Consider the following 18,535-nt stretch of genomic DNA (forward strand, 5'->3'; position numbering starts at 1 on the left):
CTATTCATATGATTAAGAAGGAAGTTGAGACCCATTTGATTCATTATGTATTATGATATCTCTAATCCCTGATGAGTCTTTCTTTCTGTTAATTGCCTTGAGTCTCATTTAATTACTTTAATTTACTGCTTTCCTTAATTTCCCTGCACCCAAAGCCCCTTACATTTGATGCAATTTACTTTTCTTGCCATTTAAGTTTCTATCAATTTACTTTCAGCAATTTACGATTCTTGTAATTTACATTCTGTTTGATGAAATTTCACTCAATTCATCAATATTCGCTTAACTAGACATATCACCTCACTAAAGTTGCTTGATCCATCAATTCATGTGGGATCGTCCTCACTCCTGTGAGTTATTACTACTTGATGCGACCCGGTACACTTGCCGGTGAGTTTGTGCGGAAATCAATTTTTCATCATCAGTGTACAACTTCCAAAGCATATCATAGTTGGAGACTTTGAAGAGGTTAATCAAGACATAGATTCAATCATTGATGAATTCTTGTCTAGAATTGAATCCATCCCCATGGGGCATAAATTTGAGGTCACTAGAGACAACTCTACACCAAGTGACATTGGTGACCTTGTTGAAGACTCTTCCATTGGGTGTGAAGTTGATGTTGAAGTGGACTTCACACAACCTCCGAAGTTTGATTTGATTGATGATGAGGAGGATTTGGAAGAAGTTGACGAGCAAGGAGAAGTTGAAAGAAGTTGTTAAGAGGTAGAAGAGCATAAAGGAATGACCCCTGCAAAATCATTGGAAACACCTCTCCCTAAGCTATCACCATCCATTCTTTCATTTAAGAGGGTAAATCTCTCATCTCTAAGCTTAATTAGCCCACTTGAATATGGTTTCCTTGAGACGGATGGGCAAATTAGAGCTCTTTGTGGCTTTAAGAGTAAAAAGGACATGGTTAGGGGTTGGCATTGCAAATTGATAAACCCATATTTTATGATATATATTGTGCTCAATTTAAGTGATTTATTCAACCCTTCACCCACTTATTCATGTAAATTGCATGGTTTCACTTTCCCTTCCTTATTATGTGATATATGTGAAATACATATTTCCTATGCTTTGAAATTATATATTTTAATTACCCTTTATTACCATTCGATGTCGTGATCTGTGTGTTGAGAAGTTCCAGATCATCTAAGGCAGGAATGACTTAAAGGATGGAAAGGAAACATATAAAAATGGAAGGAAAGCACAAATGGAGTTTTTGAAGAAACTGGCAGCGACGCGAACGCATGGACGACGCGGTCGCATGACCAGGGCGAAAAGGCAGCGACGCCAATGCGTGACTGACGCGGACGCGCGCCATGAGCAGAACACAGATGACGCATACGCATGACCGAAGCGAACGTGTGACAAGGAAACCTCCAGATGACGCGACCGCGTGACCCACGTGGACGTGTGACAGACGCCACGCACCAAAAATTACAGAAAACGCTCCCAGCGATTTCTAAAACCTTTTTTGGCCCAGATCCAAGTCCAGAAGGCACAGATTAGAGGTTATAAAGTGGGGGAATTCATCCATTCAGGAAGAAGTCTTCAATTATTCACTTTTCATAGTTTAGATATAGTTTTTAAAGAGAGAGGTTCTCTCCTCTCTCTTAGGTTTTTAGGATTAGGATTCCTCTTAAAGGATTTAGAATTTCAACTCTTCATCAGGTTCAATATTCCTTTTACTTTATATTTCTCTTTTACTTTCAGATGCTTTAATGCTCTCATTTAATTACTTATGTTGTCAATTTGGATTATGAACTCTTTATGTTTAAATTGATTTTCTCTTATTAATGCAATCGAGGTATTTCAGATCATTGATTCTTATTTAGCTTTTTATGTTATTGGCTTTAATTGATTAACTGGAAGCTCTTGAGTTATCAACTATCCATGATTGGTTGTTATGTCGGCTAAATTGACTGGTATTCCACTAACTCTAGTCATTCCTTAGAAGTTGGCTAGGACATGGGAACCTAACTAATTAGTTCACTTGACTTTCCCTTGCTTTCATAAGGGTTAACTAAGTGGGATTAACTTCCATTCTCATAGGAGTAACTAGGATAGGACTTTCGAATTTTCATACCTTGCCAAGAGTTTATTTTATAGTTATTTATTTATTTTACTTGTCACTTAAATTACTTGTTCCTTACTTTCAAAACCCCCAATTTACAAAACTCATAACCAATAATAAGAACACCTCCCTGCAGTTCCTTGAGAAGACGACCCGAGGTTTAAATACTTCGGTTATCAATTTTAAAGGGGTTTGTTACCTGTGACAACCAAAACGTTTGTACGAAAGGATTTTCTATTGGTTTAGAAGCTATATCTACAACGCGATCATATTTTTATATTTCTTTACCGATAGAAAAACCGATCGTCAAAATGGCGCCGTTGCCGGGGAACTGCAAACGTGTGCCTTATTATAGGTTATTGTAAATATTTTTCTTTTATTTGTTTATTTTTTTTTGTTTTTTCCCTTTTTTTTTATTAGCTACTATAAATTCTCACCCCTCTCGCTTTGAGTTTGGTTCTAATATTGTTGAAGGGAACGAAAGTTATAGCAGGAACATGCATCAAGGTCAGAGCAATCAAAGATGGATGGAGCCAGGAGGATCTGATCAACCCTTTAGGCAACAACACCCTCCAAGATATCATGGACGAGGACCACTATACAATGCATACCAAGCTAATAGACATGGTAGACCACCTTGCAATTACCAACAAGGCCCACCCTGTGCTTATAGACCATCCTCTCAACGTAGATTTGAACCACCGCACTCACAAGTTCTCTTTCACTATTCACCACCATATGACCCTTATCCACCACAATCCCAATAAAATTACTCCCAAGAACCACTACATTCTTATTTTGAACCCTCTCCCCCAACCAATGAAACCTCACACCCACCCCAACCTCTAGTGAATGACAAACTTCGTGTTCTTCTTCAAGGGCAAGCAAAGATAGAAAAGCGCGTACTGGAACTCACTACTGCCGTAACTAAGGTAGTAAATTTAATAGCTTCCCGACATCTGAGAACTCGAGGTACTCCCATGGCTGCATGTGGAGAATCAAAAGAAGATCGTAGCATGAAGGAGACACTAGAGACCTCGGTGGACAATGAGGAGCATGGCTTTGTACTAGAACGAGTAGAGGAAGCCATGACAGTTGTAGAGGAGGAAGTGGTTGAAGATTTAGGAGATGCTGAACCTCCATGGGAATCAAGAACCGTAAAAGATTCCGCTGAGAAGTCCAAAATTGATGCCAAGGAGGACAGTGCACAACCTCCACAGCATATGCCTTGTGAAAAATTGGACAGAACAGACCAAGAAGTTGATTCCATGGGCAGTGACGATCTTGAATCAAGCTCTCCTAGTCACGAACTCACATCCGCAACTGAATTCCTTGAGCCTGAAGAACCTTACCCAAGTGAATACGAAGATGACGTCGAGGTAGATTTCTCTCAACCTCCAATGTATGACTTAAGTGATGAGGAAGACATAGAAGACTTTGATCAGGACGCAGTTAGAGCTGAAGAATTTTGCAAAGAAGTGGAGGAATTCACAGAAGATTACAAGGGAGTAGAACTTACAGAACCACTGGAAACACCTATCCCAAAGCCATTACCACCTAATACAAGCTTCAAGTGGGTACAATCCTTAACCTTTATCTTTACTTTTTCACTTGAATATGGTTTGCTTGAAACAGATGGCCAGCTTAAAGCTCTCTGCAGCTTTAAAAGTAAGAGGGAAATGGCTCATACTCAGAGCTGGTGTACAAGATTCAATAAGGTTCCATGTTTCAATTCGAAGTGCAAGGATTGGTATCAAGTTCAATTGAATGGGTCACGGAAGACGTTTGGTCATCTTGGTGAGAATACAATTTCTAAACCGCCCGGATGGAAGCATATAGATCAAGACAAAGGCAGATTTAAAAGCAAAGTTTGGGATCCTGGAATCTATTCTGACATTCGTCACCCCGGGAGGCTGAGAACCTGTTTGAAGCTGCTCAAAAGCTTCACATGCCTAGTTTGGGACCCCAGAAGCTGTTGGCATTCCAAACATTGGAGGAGATTTCTAGGTGAATTTAAGTATAAGCCACCATAACAAGAAGCTCATCCAATGTCCAACTTAAGGACTTTAACTAAAAGTGCTGGATGGGAGACAACCCACCATGGTATGGTCGTTTCTTTTTCAATTTTTATTTCGTACTATTTGATTTTATGTTATATTATTGAACCTAGATGTTATTCATAGCATTTGCAGTAGCATTGCATACTGCATAATTGCATACCTGCATATAAAAAAAAAGAACGCGTGCGACGCGACCGCACTGCTAACGCGTTCGTGTCAGTTGCGAAAACCACCTCCCACGCGTCCGCGTCAATTACGCGAACGCGTGATCTGGAAATCAGTGTAAAAATCGAACGCCCAGAAATCTGGGCTGGAATCGTGCGGCTGGTGTGCGTTTAGCACAAAACGGCCCACGCGTTCGCGTCCCTGACGCGAACGCGTCACTTGCAAAACACCCATCCCACGCGATAGCGTGAGCGACGCGTTCGCGTCACGTGGATATTATGGCACCCCAATGGAGACAGAGAGTTGCGCTGAAACGACGCTGGAATTGTGCGTTTAGCACAATTTCCAGCGACGCGGTCGCATGCCTCATGCGACCGCGTCATTCATCCTTTTACCCATTCTATGCGATCGCGTCACTCACGCGATCGCGTCAACCCCATTCCACCCTAGCCATGCGATCGCGTGCCCCACGCGTTCATGAGGATTCAAATTTACTAACTCCAGTGATGTGAAACCCTATTCTCCTTTCCCAACCCCCTCTGCTCTCTCTCCCTCCTTCCTCTGCACCCATCACCACCGCCAACCACCCCTGACCGCCGCCCCAACGCTAACCACCCAGACCCACTGTGCCGCCCACCCCCCCTTCTTCCTTCTCCCCTCCTTCTTCTTCTCCTCCCCCTTCTCTCTCCTCCACCACCGTGGCCAGCCACCGCCACCGCGCTATCACCGTCGCGCCTCCCACCACCAACACCCTCACCCCCCTCCCTTCCTTCCTCCTTAACTCCCTCTCCACCATTACCCCAACCCGAAACCCCTACCACCAAACAGCCACCCACCGCCGCACCAACCATAGTTCGCCGCCGCGCCGCCCTACGCCACCGCCGTATTGCCGCCAATACCACCCCACTCCCATAATCTCTCTTAGTTCTATACTTGTGCCTCTAACCACCAGGTTCTGCCGAACGCCACTTTTCTTTCATTCGTAGTTAGTTGCATATTTTTTTCAGTTTATGTTTAAAATTAGGCTAGTTAGAGATGCATGTTTGTAGTGGATTCTAGGTGGTTAGGTAGCTAGGATTTGGTTAGTGGATTTAGGCCTGATAATTGCGCTGTTCGTGCTTCTTGTTTTATCAATTTTGCAATTCTGATGTTGCTGTGATATGTTGTTCTTTACTGTTTCATGCTGCTTTTTACACTGCTTTTTCATGTTCATATTCCGTATATGTAATTGCAGCTTTATTTTAATTTATATGAACTATTCTGCTTGCTGTTTATTACCCGGGAATATCCAATCTTAGCCGGAATGCTGCCCAATTTTCTGTAAATTGTTTTGATTTTCATTCATGTTTTTGTTTTGGCAATTTGAATTTGGCATTACTTAGTGGTGCACAAAATTGTGATCATCAACAATGACGCCAAAGACTTGGAGCTCTCAAACGTGAATCACACTTCGTCACAATTCCGCACATAAATGGTCATCTTGTAAATCTCAGTCAGGCGGATTCAAATGGTTATGGCGGATTGATAATTAACAGATGAATAAAACATAAAATAGAATAAAGATAGAGATACTTATGTAATTCATTAGTAGGAATTTCAGAGAAGCGTATGAAGATGCTTTGTTCCTCCTGAACCTCTGCTTTCCTATTGCCTTCTTCCAATCATTCATACTCCTTTCCATGGCAAGCTTTATGTTGGGCATCACCGTTGTCAATGGCTACTTCCCGTCCTCTCAGTGAAAATGTTCTACGCATGCTGTCACCGCACGGCTAATCATCTGTCGGTTCTCGATCATGTTGGAATAGGATCCATTGATCCTTTTGCTTCTGTCACACGCCCAACACTCGCGAGTTTGAAGCTCATCATAGTCATCCCTTCCCAGATCCTACTCAGAATACCACAGACAAGGTTTAGAGGTTCCGAATCTCAGAAATGGCCACCAATAATTCTAGCCTATACCACGAAGGTTCTAATCTTGATTAGAAACCCAAGAGATACACATTCAAGCTTGTTTGCATGTAGAACGGAAGTGGTTGTCAGGCACGCATTCATAGGTGAGAATGGTGATGAGTGTCACATAATCATCACATTCATCATGTTCTTGTGTGCGAATGAATATCTTAGAGAAGAAGTAGGCATGAATTGAATAGAAAAACAGTAGTACTTTGCATTAATTCATGAAGAACAGCAGAGCTCCACACCTTAATCTATGGTGTGTAGAAACTCCACCATTGAAAATACAAAAGTGATCATGGTGGTCATTGGCTTCGACCCCAGAGAGGGAACCTGAAGAACCAAGATGAAAATACAATAGTAAAAAGGTCCTATTTATAGAGAACTAGTAGCCTAGGGTTTACAGAAATAAGTAATTAATGCAGAAATCTTATTCGGGGCCCACTTGGTGTGTGCTTGGGCTGAGCATTGAAGCTTCCATGTGTAGAGACTTTTCGTGGAGTTAAATGCCAGTTTTTGTGCCAGTTTGGGCGTTTAATGATGCGCATAAACTAGTTATGCTACGATTTAGGAAATTGCACGATTGGCAAAATTCCTTCCGGCAAGTGCACCGGTTATCGTCAAGTAAAAACTCACAATAGAGTGAGGTCGAATCCCACAAGGATTGGTTGAGTGAGCAATTCGGATTAGAAGTGTGTTCTAGTTTAGCGGAATCAAGATTGAGATGAGAATTGCGGAATGTAAAATTGGCGGGAAAAGTAAATGACAAGAAATTGAAATGGCGGAATCTTAAATTGCATGAATTAAAGAGCAGAAACTAAATTGCTGAAATTAAAAGGGAATGGGGGTGATTGCATGAATTGAGTTGCAGAATGTAAAGAGAAGATGGAAATCAGAATTGGGGGATTCATTGGGTTATAGGAGATATTGAGATCTCCGAATCAAAACATGTTTATCTCTTCCTCAAGCAATGCGTTCATTGAATTTTGCTTGGCAATCTTATATGATTGGATCCCAATCCCTTGGCTCACCAATTCTCTCTAAAAATGAACAAATTCCCAATCCCTTTGTTTAAATGTTCATAAGAAGAGATGATGCTCGATCACTGATTATACCACACAGTTTCATGAACCACAATTTGGTAGGATTACATGTCACAATATCCATCCAAACCCCAATTCAATTCACTGTGAGAAAGCTTCTCTAGCATGAATCCTCCATTCCTTTCCCAAGGTTCCGAAGGATTCCAATTATGAGTAGTTTCTTTCCCAAGACAACTACCCAATGGAATTAGATCGAGAAGCTTTCTAACAAAATTCAAGAGAAAAGATTGAAGAAGAAGATGAACTATTATTGATTCATTGAATTACAATAGAGCTCCCTAACCCAATGAAAGGGGGTTTAGTGAGTCATAGCTCTGAATTCAATTACAAAGATATGAAAACTAACTAAAAGTGAAGGTAAAGTTCTCTCTAACTTAAATTCTATCCTATTTATACACTTTCTATATTGAGCTTCTGTTGTGTTTCTTGGGCTTTGAGGCCTCTCCCTGCTTTCCTTTTGCCTTGGGTTTATGATCCATAATCTTGATGAGGTTGTTGATCCAAATTCTTTAACATTCATTGAGCCAACTTAGTGATAATCAAATAATGACACATGACTCAATAAATTGAGATTTCAAACTCATCAATCCTTCAGGCCCAATCCCATAAACCATGATATTCAATTGGGTTTCATACCAGAATAAGTTTAAGTTAATGTTTGTGCTCAAATACTAACTTAAACCACAATATTTTTGGTCCAGAAACCTTTTCCAAGAGTGGCGTTTAAGTTGCAGTTTAAGCTTAAACTGCAGCTTAAACGCCAGATACTTCCAGTGAGGCCTTTTGTAGAAGCACGTTTAAGCTTTAGTTTAAGGTTAAACTGAAGCTTAAACGTGGAAATGGAAGAAGGCAGCCCTGGAGAGTCATGTAGTCGAACACGTTTAAGCTTCAGTTTAAGGTTAAACTGAAGCTTAAACGTGGATATAGGAAGGGCAGCCCTGGAGGTCGAACACGTTTAACCTCCAGTTTAAGGTTAAACTGGAGGTTAAACGTGGAAATGGAAGGAGGCATCCTGGAGGTCGAACACGTTTAAGCTCCAGTTTGAGGTCAAACTGGAGCTTAAATGTGGAAATGGAGAGAGCAACCCTGGAGGAGAAAACTTGGTCGAACACGTTTAAGCTCCAGTTTGAGGTCAAACTGGAGCTTAAACGTGGAAATGGCTCCCTGGTGCTTTTCCCATTCTGGCGTTTAACCTCCAGTTTAAGGTTAAACTGGAGGTTAAACGTGGAACTCCTTCCTGAGTGGCATTATCATTCTGGCGTTTAACCTCCAGTTTGAGGTCAAACTGGAGGTTAAACGTGGAATGCTTCTTTGGTGAGACTTTTCATTCTGGCGTTTAACCTCCAGTTTAAGGTTAAACTGGAGGTTAAACTTCAATTCCAGCATTTCTTAGCCTTCATGATTCTGGCGTTTAAGCTCCAGTTTAGGCTTAAACTGGAACTTAAACTCCACATGTGATATTCAAGCTTCCTTTATTGATTTTGTTGCTTCCTTGCTTAGCCTCTTCTTCCCTGAAATCATCCAAACAAATGCATCAAAGTCTTGCAAAATTTCATGAGAAATCTTCCATTCATAGCATTCAAGTAATATAACTAAAACTCATGGAAATTGCATCAAAATCATATTGTTTGGATGGTTCATTGCTTTGTTATTCTTTTAACCATTTTTGGTTACTTTAAGCTCAAGAAAATGCATAAAACAACTAAAACTAACAGAAAAATGCTAGTGAAACTAGCCTAAGATGCCTTGGCATCATTTAACTCCAGCTTTCGTGCCAGTTCTGGCGTTTTGACGCCAGAATTCTTAAGCTGACTTGAAACGCCGGTTTGGGCCATCAAATTTTGGGTAAAGTATAGACTATTATATATTGCTGGAAATCCCAGGATGTCTACCTTCCAACACAATTGAGAGCGCATCAATTGGGCTTCTGTAACTCTAGAAAATCCACTTCGAGTGCAGGGAGGTCAGAATCCAACAGCATCTGCAGTCCTTTTTCAGCCTCTGAATTAGATTTTTGCTCAGGTCCCTCAATTTCAGCTAGAAAATACCTAAAATCACAGAAAAACACACAAACTCATAGTAAAGTCCAGAAATGTTATTTTTATTTAAAAACTAATAAAAAAAATAATAAAAACTAACTAAAATATACTAAAAACATACTAAAAACAATGCCAAAAAGCGTATAAATTATCCGCTCATCACAACACCAAACTTAAATTGTTGCTTGTCCCCAAGCAACTGAAAATCAAATAGAATAAAAAGAAGAGAATATACAATGAATTCCAAAACATCTATGAAGATCAGTATTAATTAGACGAGGGGGGTTTTAGCTCTTTGCTTTTGAACAATTTTGGCATCTCACTTTATCCTTCGAAGTTCAGAATGATTGACTTCTATAGGAACTCAGAATCCAGATAGTGTTATTGATTCTCCTAGTTAAGTATGTTGATTCTTGAACACAGCTACTTTATGAGTCTTGGCTGTGACCCAAAGCATTTTGTTTTCCAGTATTACCACCGGATACATAAATGCCACAGACATATAACTGGGTGAACCTTTTCAGATTGTGACTCAGCTTTGCTAGAGTCCCCAATTAGAGGTGTCCAGAGCTCTTAAGCACACTCTTTTTGCTTTTGGACCACGACTTTAACTGCTCAGTCTCAAGTTTTAACTTGACACCTTCACGCCACAAGCACATGGTTAGGGACAGCTTGGTTTAGCCGCTTAGGCCATGATTTTATTCCTGTGGGCCCTCCTATCCACTGATGCTCAAAGCTTTGGATCCTTTTTATTTTACCCTTGCCTTTTGGTTTAAAGGGCTATTGACTTTTTCTGCTTGCTCTTTCTTTCTCTTTTTTTTTTCTTTTTTCGCATTTTTCGCATATATATATATATTTTGCAAGCTTTTCACTGCTTTTTCTTTCTTCAATAATCAATTTTATGATTTTTCAGATTATCAAATAATATTTCTCCTTTTCCATCATTCTTTCAAGAGCCAACAATTTTAACATTCATGAATCAACAAATTCAAAAAAATTATGCACTGTTCAAGCATTCATTCAGAAAAACAATAGTATATCCACCACATCAAAATAACTAAACTGTTTTAAAATTTGAAATTCATGCACTTCTTTTTCTTTTTCAATTAAAAACATTTTTCATTTAAGAAAGGTGATGGATTCATTTTCGTTGCTTTAAGGCATAGACACTTAGACACTAGTGATCATGTAACAAAGTCACAAACATAAATAAACATAAAGCATAAAAATATGAAAAACAGAAAATAAAGAACAAGGAATTTAAAGAACGGGTCCACCTTAGTGATGGCGGCTTGTTCTTCCTCTTGAAGATCTAATGGAGTGCTTGAGCTCCTCAATGTCTCTTTCTTGCCTTTGTTGCTCCTCTCTCATGACTCTTTGGTCTTTTCTAATTTCATGGAGGAAGATGGAATGCTCTTGGTGCTCCACCCTTAGTTGTCCCATGTTGGAACTTAATTCTCCTAGGGAGGTGTTGATTTGCTCCCAATAGTTTTGTGGAGGAAAATGCATCCCTTGAGGCATCTCAGGGATTTCATGGTGAGGAATTTCCTCATGTCCATGAGTGGGATCTCTTGTTTGCTCCATCCTTTTCTTAGTGATGGGCTTATCCTCATCAATGAGGATGTCTTCCTCTATGTCAATTCCAGCTGAATTGCAGAGGTGACTGATGGGATATTTCTGTGGAAGAAACGAATTTCTCCAAAACACCCAAATCTAACCGGCAAGTGCATCGGGTCGCATCAAGTAATAATAACTCACGGGAGTGAGGTCGATCCCACAGGGATTGAAGGATTGAGCAATTTTAGTTTAGTGGTTGATTTAGTCAAGCGAATCAAGATTTGGTTGAGAGATTTGTGATTTGCAGAAATTAAATTGCATAGAAAGTAAAGGGAATGGGTAGTTGGCATGAAATTAAAGAGAACAGGAATTAAAGTGCTGAATCTTAAAGAACAAGAAATTAAATGGCAGAAACTTAGAATGCAAGAAATGTAAATTGCAAAATCTTAAAGTGCAAGAAATGTAAATGGCTTGAATTGTAAAGGGAATGGGGAGTTGGATTTGCAGAAATTAAACAAGGAAATGTAAATTGCAACCAACAGAGAAGTAAAAGAACACTTGGATTGAACCGGATCTAAAAACAGAATTGTAAATAAGCATGAAAACAGTAAACAGGGAATGGGAAATGGGGAATCCGGATCTCAGGACCCAAGAGACTAGATAACCAAGTCTAGATCTCAATGCCTTCCTAGATCCAACAAGAACAATTGCAAAGGAATTGTGAATTGCAAAGAAAGTAGATGAAGAACAATTAACAGAAATTAAATTCAATAAGCAGTAGAAGAAACAGAGAGATCTTCGGATGAGATTGAAACAGAATTCCTTCAATTCTCCAACCCAAGATCCAATACAATTGCAATTGAAATTGAAAGCAATAAAACTAAGAAGAAGAGAGTGGAATTCTCCTTCCCCGAAACTAAGAAATTAAAGATCACTCAATATCCAAAGCTCTCCGAAAACTATTATGAAAACTCCAAAGGAAAGCTCTCTTCAGAACTTGAATTCTATCCTATTTATACACTTTCTTCAAATAATCTTCAAGCCTTGAGTTGGGCCTTTGCTCTTGGTGGAATTGGGTTGAGAGAGGCCTTGGTTGATTGCTCTTGGAGTTTGGAGAGGAACCAAAGTGAACCAAGTGAACCGGGTTGGAGTTTTGCAAAAGTTTGAGTAAAAGTTTGACCAAAAGTTTGAGGCAAACTTTTGGTCCAACTTTTCATATCAGCCCCCATGTTTTGCTGATACCCACGTTGGTGCAAAAGTTAGGGGTCTAACTTTTGTTCCAATGTTGGCCTTCCTTAGTGCACTTATGGCGCCAACGTTAGCCCAAAAGTTAGAGGCTAACGTTGGCGCAAACTTTTGCTCCCCCTTTGTGTTTTTCATGTGCCAACGTTAGCCCAAAAGTTAGAGACTAACGTTGGCGCAAACTTTTGGTGGCCAGGGGGTGTTTTTCTCATGCCAACGTTAGCCATAAAGTTAGGGGCTAACGTTGGCGCAAACTTTTGGTACCCAGGGAGTGTTTTTCTCATGCCAACGTTAGCCACAAAGTTAGGGGCTAACGTTGGCGCAAACTTTTGGTGCCCAGGGAGTAACTTTCATGTGCCAACGTTAGCCCAAAAGTTAGAGGCTAACGTTGGGGCTAACTTTTCACCCAAAAGTTTGTGCAAAAGTTTGAGGCTAACTTTTGGTCCAACTTTTTGCTTCCTGGTTCATTTTCACTTAGTCCATTGTCCTCTCTTTACTCCTAGCCATTCCTTCTTGCTTCAACCTTTCTCCAAGCTTTCTTCACCTATCATTAATCAACCAAACACATCAAAGCTATGCTTAAAATCATGAGATATTCATTTTATCATAATATGTGACAATTATAGCATAAAACCTCATGAAATAGCATGAATTCATACATGGTTGATTCAATCAAAGGAAGCATGAAAATCTACCCAAATTAGCTTACTTGTAGCTTAAGAAAGTGCATAATTCAATTGAAAACAAAAGAAAAAGGCTAGTGAAACTAGGCTAAGATGACTTGTCATCACAACACCAAACTTAAAGCTTGCTTGTCCCCAAGCAAGAAAAGATTTATTGAGAAGAAAGGATGAAATGGAAGAGGATGTTCATGCTAGCAGAGTATTATTGATAGTTCATGGGATTTTGTGTGGATATGTAAATACTCACTTTTTATTGACTCCTAGGCCTAGAAAGTCTCCTTCAAGTTTCAAGTAACATACTGCTATGACCTCTCATTATTCCTTTATCCTTGGCTATTACTTTGTTTATAAGCTTTATTTGAGTGTCATGTGTAGCAAGTTCATTTCCTTTTCTTTATACTTGACACATTATTCACTATAGACACTTGGCTCACATTCCTTCTTAGAACATTGATGCCCAGCACCTCTTTGGGCTACTAAGTGCCTTGTAGTTAGGTTGCTCTTGATAGTGGACTTTCAGCTGATGATCCCGGGATAGTTAACCCAAGTCACCGAGTGTTGATGCACTCCAAAGAGCTTAACAATCCAAGCAGATCCTAATACAAAGACACCACAGGCATATATTCTAAGGTTCAAGCTATTGGTGTCTAGCTTTGTTTCTTTTTGTTTTTCTTTTGTTCTGCCACTTTTTTTTTCTTTCTTTTTGTTTTTCTTTCTAACCAAGGATTTTTATTCGATTGAGATTCATAGACAGTAGGCCACTCTATACTTAGAAGGAGATATACTGGCTCTTTATTCACTAAAAGTGAGCTATTATACAATCACACACATACCACCACTTACTTTTATTCTACTTCTATCTAACAGAGACCATTCTACTTCGCATTCAAACATTTTTTTATTGAACTTAAAGATGCAGGGGACAAAACATGCTTTTTGCTAAGTGAAAGTAAACACACAAGCACACACATAGACTAGCTTACTTATTCTAAGATTGATTCTACTTGTATTAGATGAACACTTTAACAAAACACAAGTCAAAGCATTTTTCAACAGCAAGAGTTAAGTGTAAATACAACCTATTAGTTTGCAGTTCCTTTGTCCTTCCTTCTGTTGTGCCCTTTTGAGTTATGATGCATAGTGTCTTCAACTGGTGGTGAATTCCCTGCATAATTCTCAACAGTTGCTTGCTTCTCAAGCCCTTAGATGACCAGTTAGTATGCATGAGTTGAGTGTGGCTTGTGGATTTAATTTGGTGTGGGGACACCAAACTTAAGCTCTTGCCACTTCTCTGGATACAGCAGGTTAACTCTAGGCAAAATCTTGTATCCTTGCTAAAGGTTATGAAGTTAAGACTAAAAAGCAGTTAAGTGGTTGAATAATCTGTTCGATTGCTTGGAGCTAACAATGTGCAGGAGATTAGAATGTGCTTTTGAATGAGGTTTTGGTGGAACACCAAACTTAGAATCCTCCATTCTCCTTTAAGTTGTTTTTTGGTGTGCAACACCAAACTTAGCTCCTTGCAATACATATCAATTATTCAACATTTTTATTGAAAAGGCTATGAAAAGGAAACTACCTCAGGTTGGGTTGCCTCCCAACAAGCGCTCTTTTATTGTCATTAGCTTGACATTGAAGCTTTCTTTTATGGTGGTTGGTGCTTGTAGAGCCTCAATTTGTCTCCCCTGACTGTGATCCTCTTCTTTGTTCCCTGGTGTTCAATTTCAGCATGCTCTAATGAGAGTATGTTGCTGACAGTGTAGTAGTCCTCAGTTTGTTGGTTTGCCCCCAGCTGTTGATATATCAGTTGCACTTTGTCACCTTTGGAAAGCCCCTCTGTTGGGATCTTCCTGTTCTTCCAACCCCTTTTTGTTTTGTTTCTCCGTTTCATCTTTCCTTTTGTTGATCTTTCTTTTCTGGCCGTAGGCCTCCCTTGGGGACCTCTCTTCTCAGTGGCTAATACTCCAATATCCTCTTGGGCTCTTCATCAGTCTGCACAATCCTTAGCCTTGGGATGTTGCTGTGACTCTCTTTGTCATTTTCTTCCTTCAACTGTGATTCTCCCTTGTCAATTTTCATATAGTCTTTCTTCTCCTTGCTAAATTGTGCCTCTGGTAATACCTTCAGAGTGACACTCTTATCATGCATTCTAAGAGTTAATTCTCCTTCCTCTATGTCTATGATAGCTCTAGAAGTGGCCAAGAATGGCCTTTCCAGAATAATAGAATCACCATCATCCCCTTCTGAATCTAGAACCACAAAATCTGCAGGGTATATGAAGTTGTCCACCTTGACCAGCAGGTTTTCAATCATACCCCTGGGGTATACTGTTGACTTATCTACTAGCTCTAGAGATATTTGTACTGGTTTAACTTCCTCTATATGCAGCTTTTTTACCAAGGAGGATGGTATTAAGTTGATACTTGCTCCTAGATCGCACATTGCTTTAGTGATGGTTAATTCCCCAATGGTGCAAGGTAGCAAAAAGCTCCCTGGATCTTCAAGCTTAGGGGGAAACCCTTTTTGAATCAAAGCCCTGCATTCCTCAGTGAGCGGTATGGTTTCTTTCTCATCCCAACTTCTTTTCTTGTTAATAAGCTCCTTCAAAAACTTGGCATACAGAGGCATTTGCTCAAGTGCTTCAGCAAAAGGAATATTGATTTCCAGCTTTTTCAAAGTTTCAAGGAACTTGTGAAAATGCTGGTCCTTGGTTTCTTTGTTGAACCTCTGGGGATATGGCAGTGGAGGTATAAAGGTTTTCTCTACTTGTTGCTTTTGATTCTTGGTTGGCTCTTCAACTGCTTCATTCCCTTTTTTTGGAATTTTTGGTTGTTCCTCCTTTGCTTGAATTTGCTTTGAGGCTTCCTTGCTTGCCATTGCATCATCATCATTGGCTTCCTCTGTGTGTGTTGGTTGTTCCTCTTCTATTAGTCTTTTGCTGCTCTCTACTTGCTTCTTAGTAGTGTCATTGTTGCTCATCAATGTTCTCCCACTCCTTAATTGTATTGCCTTGCATTCTTCCTTAGGATTTGGGATTATGTCACTCGGTAATGAGCTTGAAGGTCTCTCAAGAGAAATCTGCTTGGAGATTTGCCCCATCTGTCTCTCTAGGCTCTTCAGGGATGCTTCCTGATTCTTGGTTACCATTTCCTGGTGTTTCAACATTTTGTCTATCACGGCCTCCAAGTTAGTGATTCTCTGGGCTTCAGGTGATACTTGAGGTGGGTTATGAGATGTGGGTGGTGGATGATAGGCATTTTGGTTGGTGGGTTGGTTATTGGATTGGTACTGGTTGGGGTTGGGGTAGTTGTTTTGAGGTTTTCTGTAGGGGTTTTGGTTAGTCTGCTGCTGGTTGTGGTTTTGGTGGCTTCTTGGGTTGTTTTGGTTTGAGTTCCTCTGCCATGGTTGTTGGTTTTGGGTATGATTATCTCCCCATCTGAGGTTTGGGTGGTTCTTCCAGGATGGATTGTATGTATCACCATACACTTCATTTGGTCCTTGGTTGTGCATATACTGTACTTGCTCTTGTTGTTGTTCTTCTTGAGTTTCTTCACTCTGTCCCCATGTGGTTGATGGTTGGCTAGTGTTAACTGCTGCAACTTGGAGACTATCAATCCTCTTGGCCATTTGCTCAAATTGTTGTTGAATTTGCTGCTGCATCATCTTGTTTTGAGCCAAGATTGAGTCCACTCCTTCTAGCTCCATCACTCCTCTTCTTTGTGATGGTTGGCGGTTTCTTTGATGAGCAAAGAAATATTGGTTGTTAGCCACCATATCAATGAGATTTTGAGCTTCCTCTGCAGTTTTCATGAGTTGCAAGGAGCCTCCAGCTGAGTGGTCAAGTGATTCTTGAGCCTTTAGGGTGAGTCCTTCATAGAAGTTTTGTAGCTTGTCCCACTCAGTGAACATTTCTGGTGGACATTTCCTCAGCAGAGCCTTGTATCTCTCTCATGCTTCATACAGATTTTCAGCATCCAATTGTGTGAATGTTTGTACCTCAGTTTTCAGCCTGTTAACCCTTTGAGGTAGGTAAAATTTGGCTAGAAATTTAGTCACCAAATCATCCCAGCTAGTGATGCTTCCTTGAGGAAAAGTTTCAAGCCATTGTGCGGCCTTGTCCCTTAATGAGAACGGGAACAGCAGAAGCTTGTAGGTCTCAGGGTTCACGCCATTGGACTTGACAGTGTCACAAATCCTTAAGAAGGTAGATAGATGTTGATTTAGATCCTCCAATGGTCCTCCCCCAAACTTATTTGCATTGACATTAGGGGTGAGAATGCTGCTTCCATAATGTCTAGCATTTGCAAAGGTATAGGAGGCCAAAACTCTCCTCTGGGGTGGATTGTTATTGTTGTTGTCTGCTCCACCTGGTGGATTGGTTGAATGTTCCTCCATATCTTGGAATTCTTCTTCTGATTCCTCTTCTCCAACAATATTTTTCCCTCTTTCAGCTCTTCTTAACCTTCTAAGAGTTCTTTCGTCTTGTTCATGAAAGATGGGTGTATTTCTTCTTGTACCTGACATACAAGCAGAACATAAGAAACACACAAACCAGTGACACTTCAATCTATTGCTAGAATGAAGTTTTAGTTAGCTTAAGCAAAAATTCAAACAGTTAGTGGGTTAATTGAAAATTAAAAGAACAGAAAATAAAAAGAAAAAATGCTAGATCTAGATCACCACCTCACTTAATCATTGTCAATCTAATCAATCCCCGGCAACGGCGCCAAAAACTTGATGGGATATTTCTGTGGAAGAAACGAATTTCTCCAAAACACCCAAATCTAACTGGCAAGTGCACCGGGTCGCATCAAGTAATAATAACTCACGGGAGTGAGGTCGATCCCACAGGGATTGAAGGATTGAGCAATTTTAGTTTAGTGGTTGATTTAGTCAAGCGAATCAAGATTTGGTTGAGAGATTTGTGATTTGCAGAAATTAAATTGCATAGAAAGTAAAGGGAATGGGTAGTTGGCATGAATTAAAGAGAACAGGAATTAAAGTGCTGAATCTTAAAGAACAAGAAATTAAATGGCAGAAACTTAGAATGCAAGAAATGTAAATTGCAAAATCTTAAAGTGCAAGAAATGTAAATGGCTTGAATTGTAAAGGGAATGGGGAGTTGGATTTGCAGAAATTAAACAAGGAAATGTAAATTGCAACCAACAGAGAAGTAAAAGAACACTTGGATTGAACCGGATCTAAAAACAGAATTGTAAATAAGCATGAAAACAGTAAACAGGGAATGGGAAATGGGGAATCCGGATCTCAGGACCCAAGAGACTAGATAACCAAGTCTAGATCTCAATGCCTTCCTAGATCCAACAAGAACAATTGCAAAGGAATTGTGAATTGCAAAGAAAGTAGATGAAGAACAATTAACAGAAATTAAATTCAATAAGCAGTAGAAGAAACAGAGAGATCTTCGGATGAGATTGAAACAGAATTCCTTCAATTCTCCAACCCAAGATCCAATACAATTGCAATTGAAATTGAAAGCAATAAAACTAAGAAGAAGAGAGTGGAATTCTCCTTCCCCGAAACTAAGAAATTAAAGATCACTCAATATCCAAAGCTCTCCGAAAACTATTATGAAAACTCCAAAGGAAAGCTCTCTTCAGAACTTGAATTCTATCCTATTTATACACTT

Source organism: Arachis hypogaea, chromosome 13 (assembly GCF_003086295.3).
Source record: "Arachis hypogaea cultivar Tifrunner chromosome 13, arahy.Tifrunner.gnm2.J5K5, whole genome shotgun sequence".
Taxonomy (NCBI): domain Eukaryota; kingdom Viridiplantae; phylum Streptophyta; class Magnoliopsida; order Fabales; family Fabaceae; genus Arachis; species Arachis hypogaea.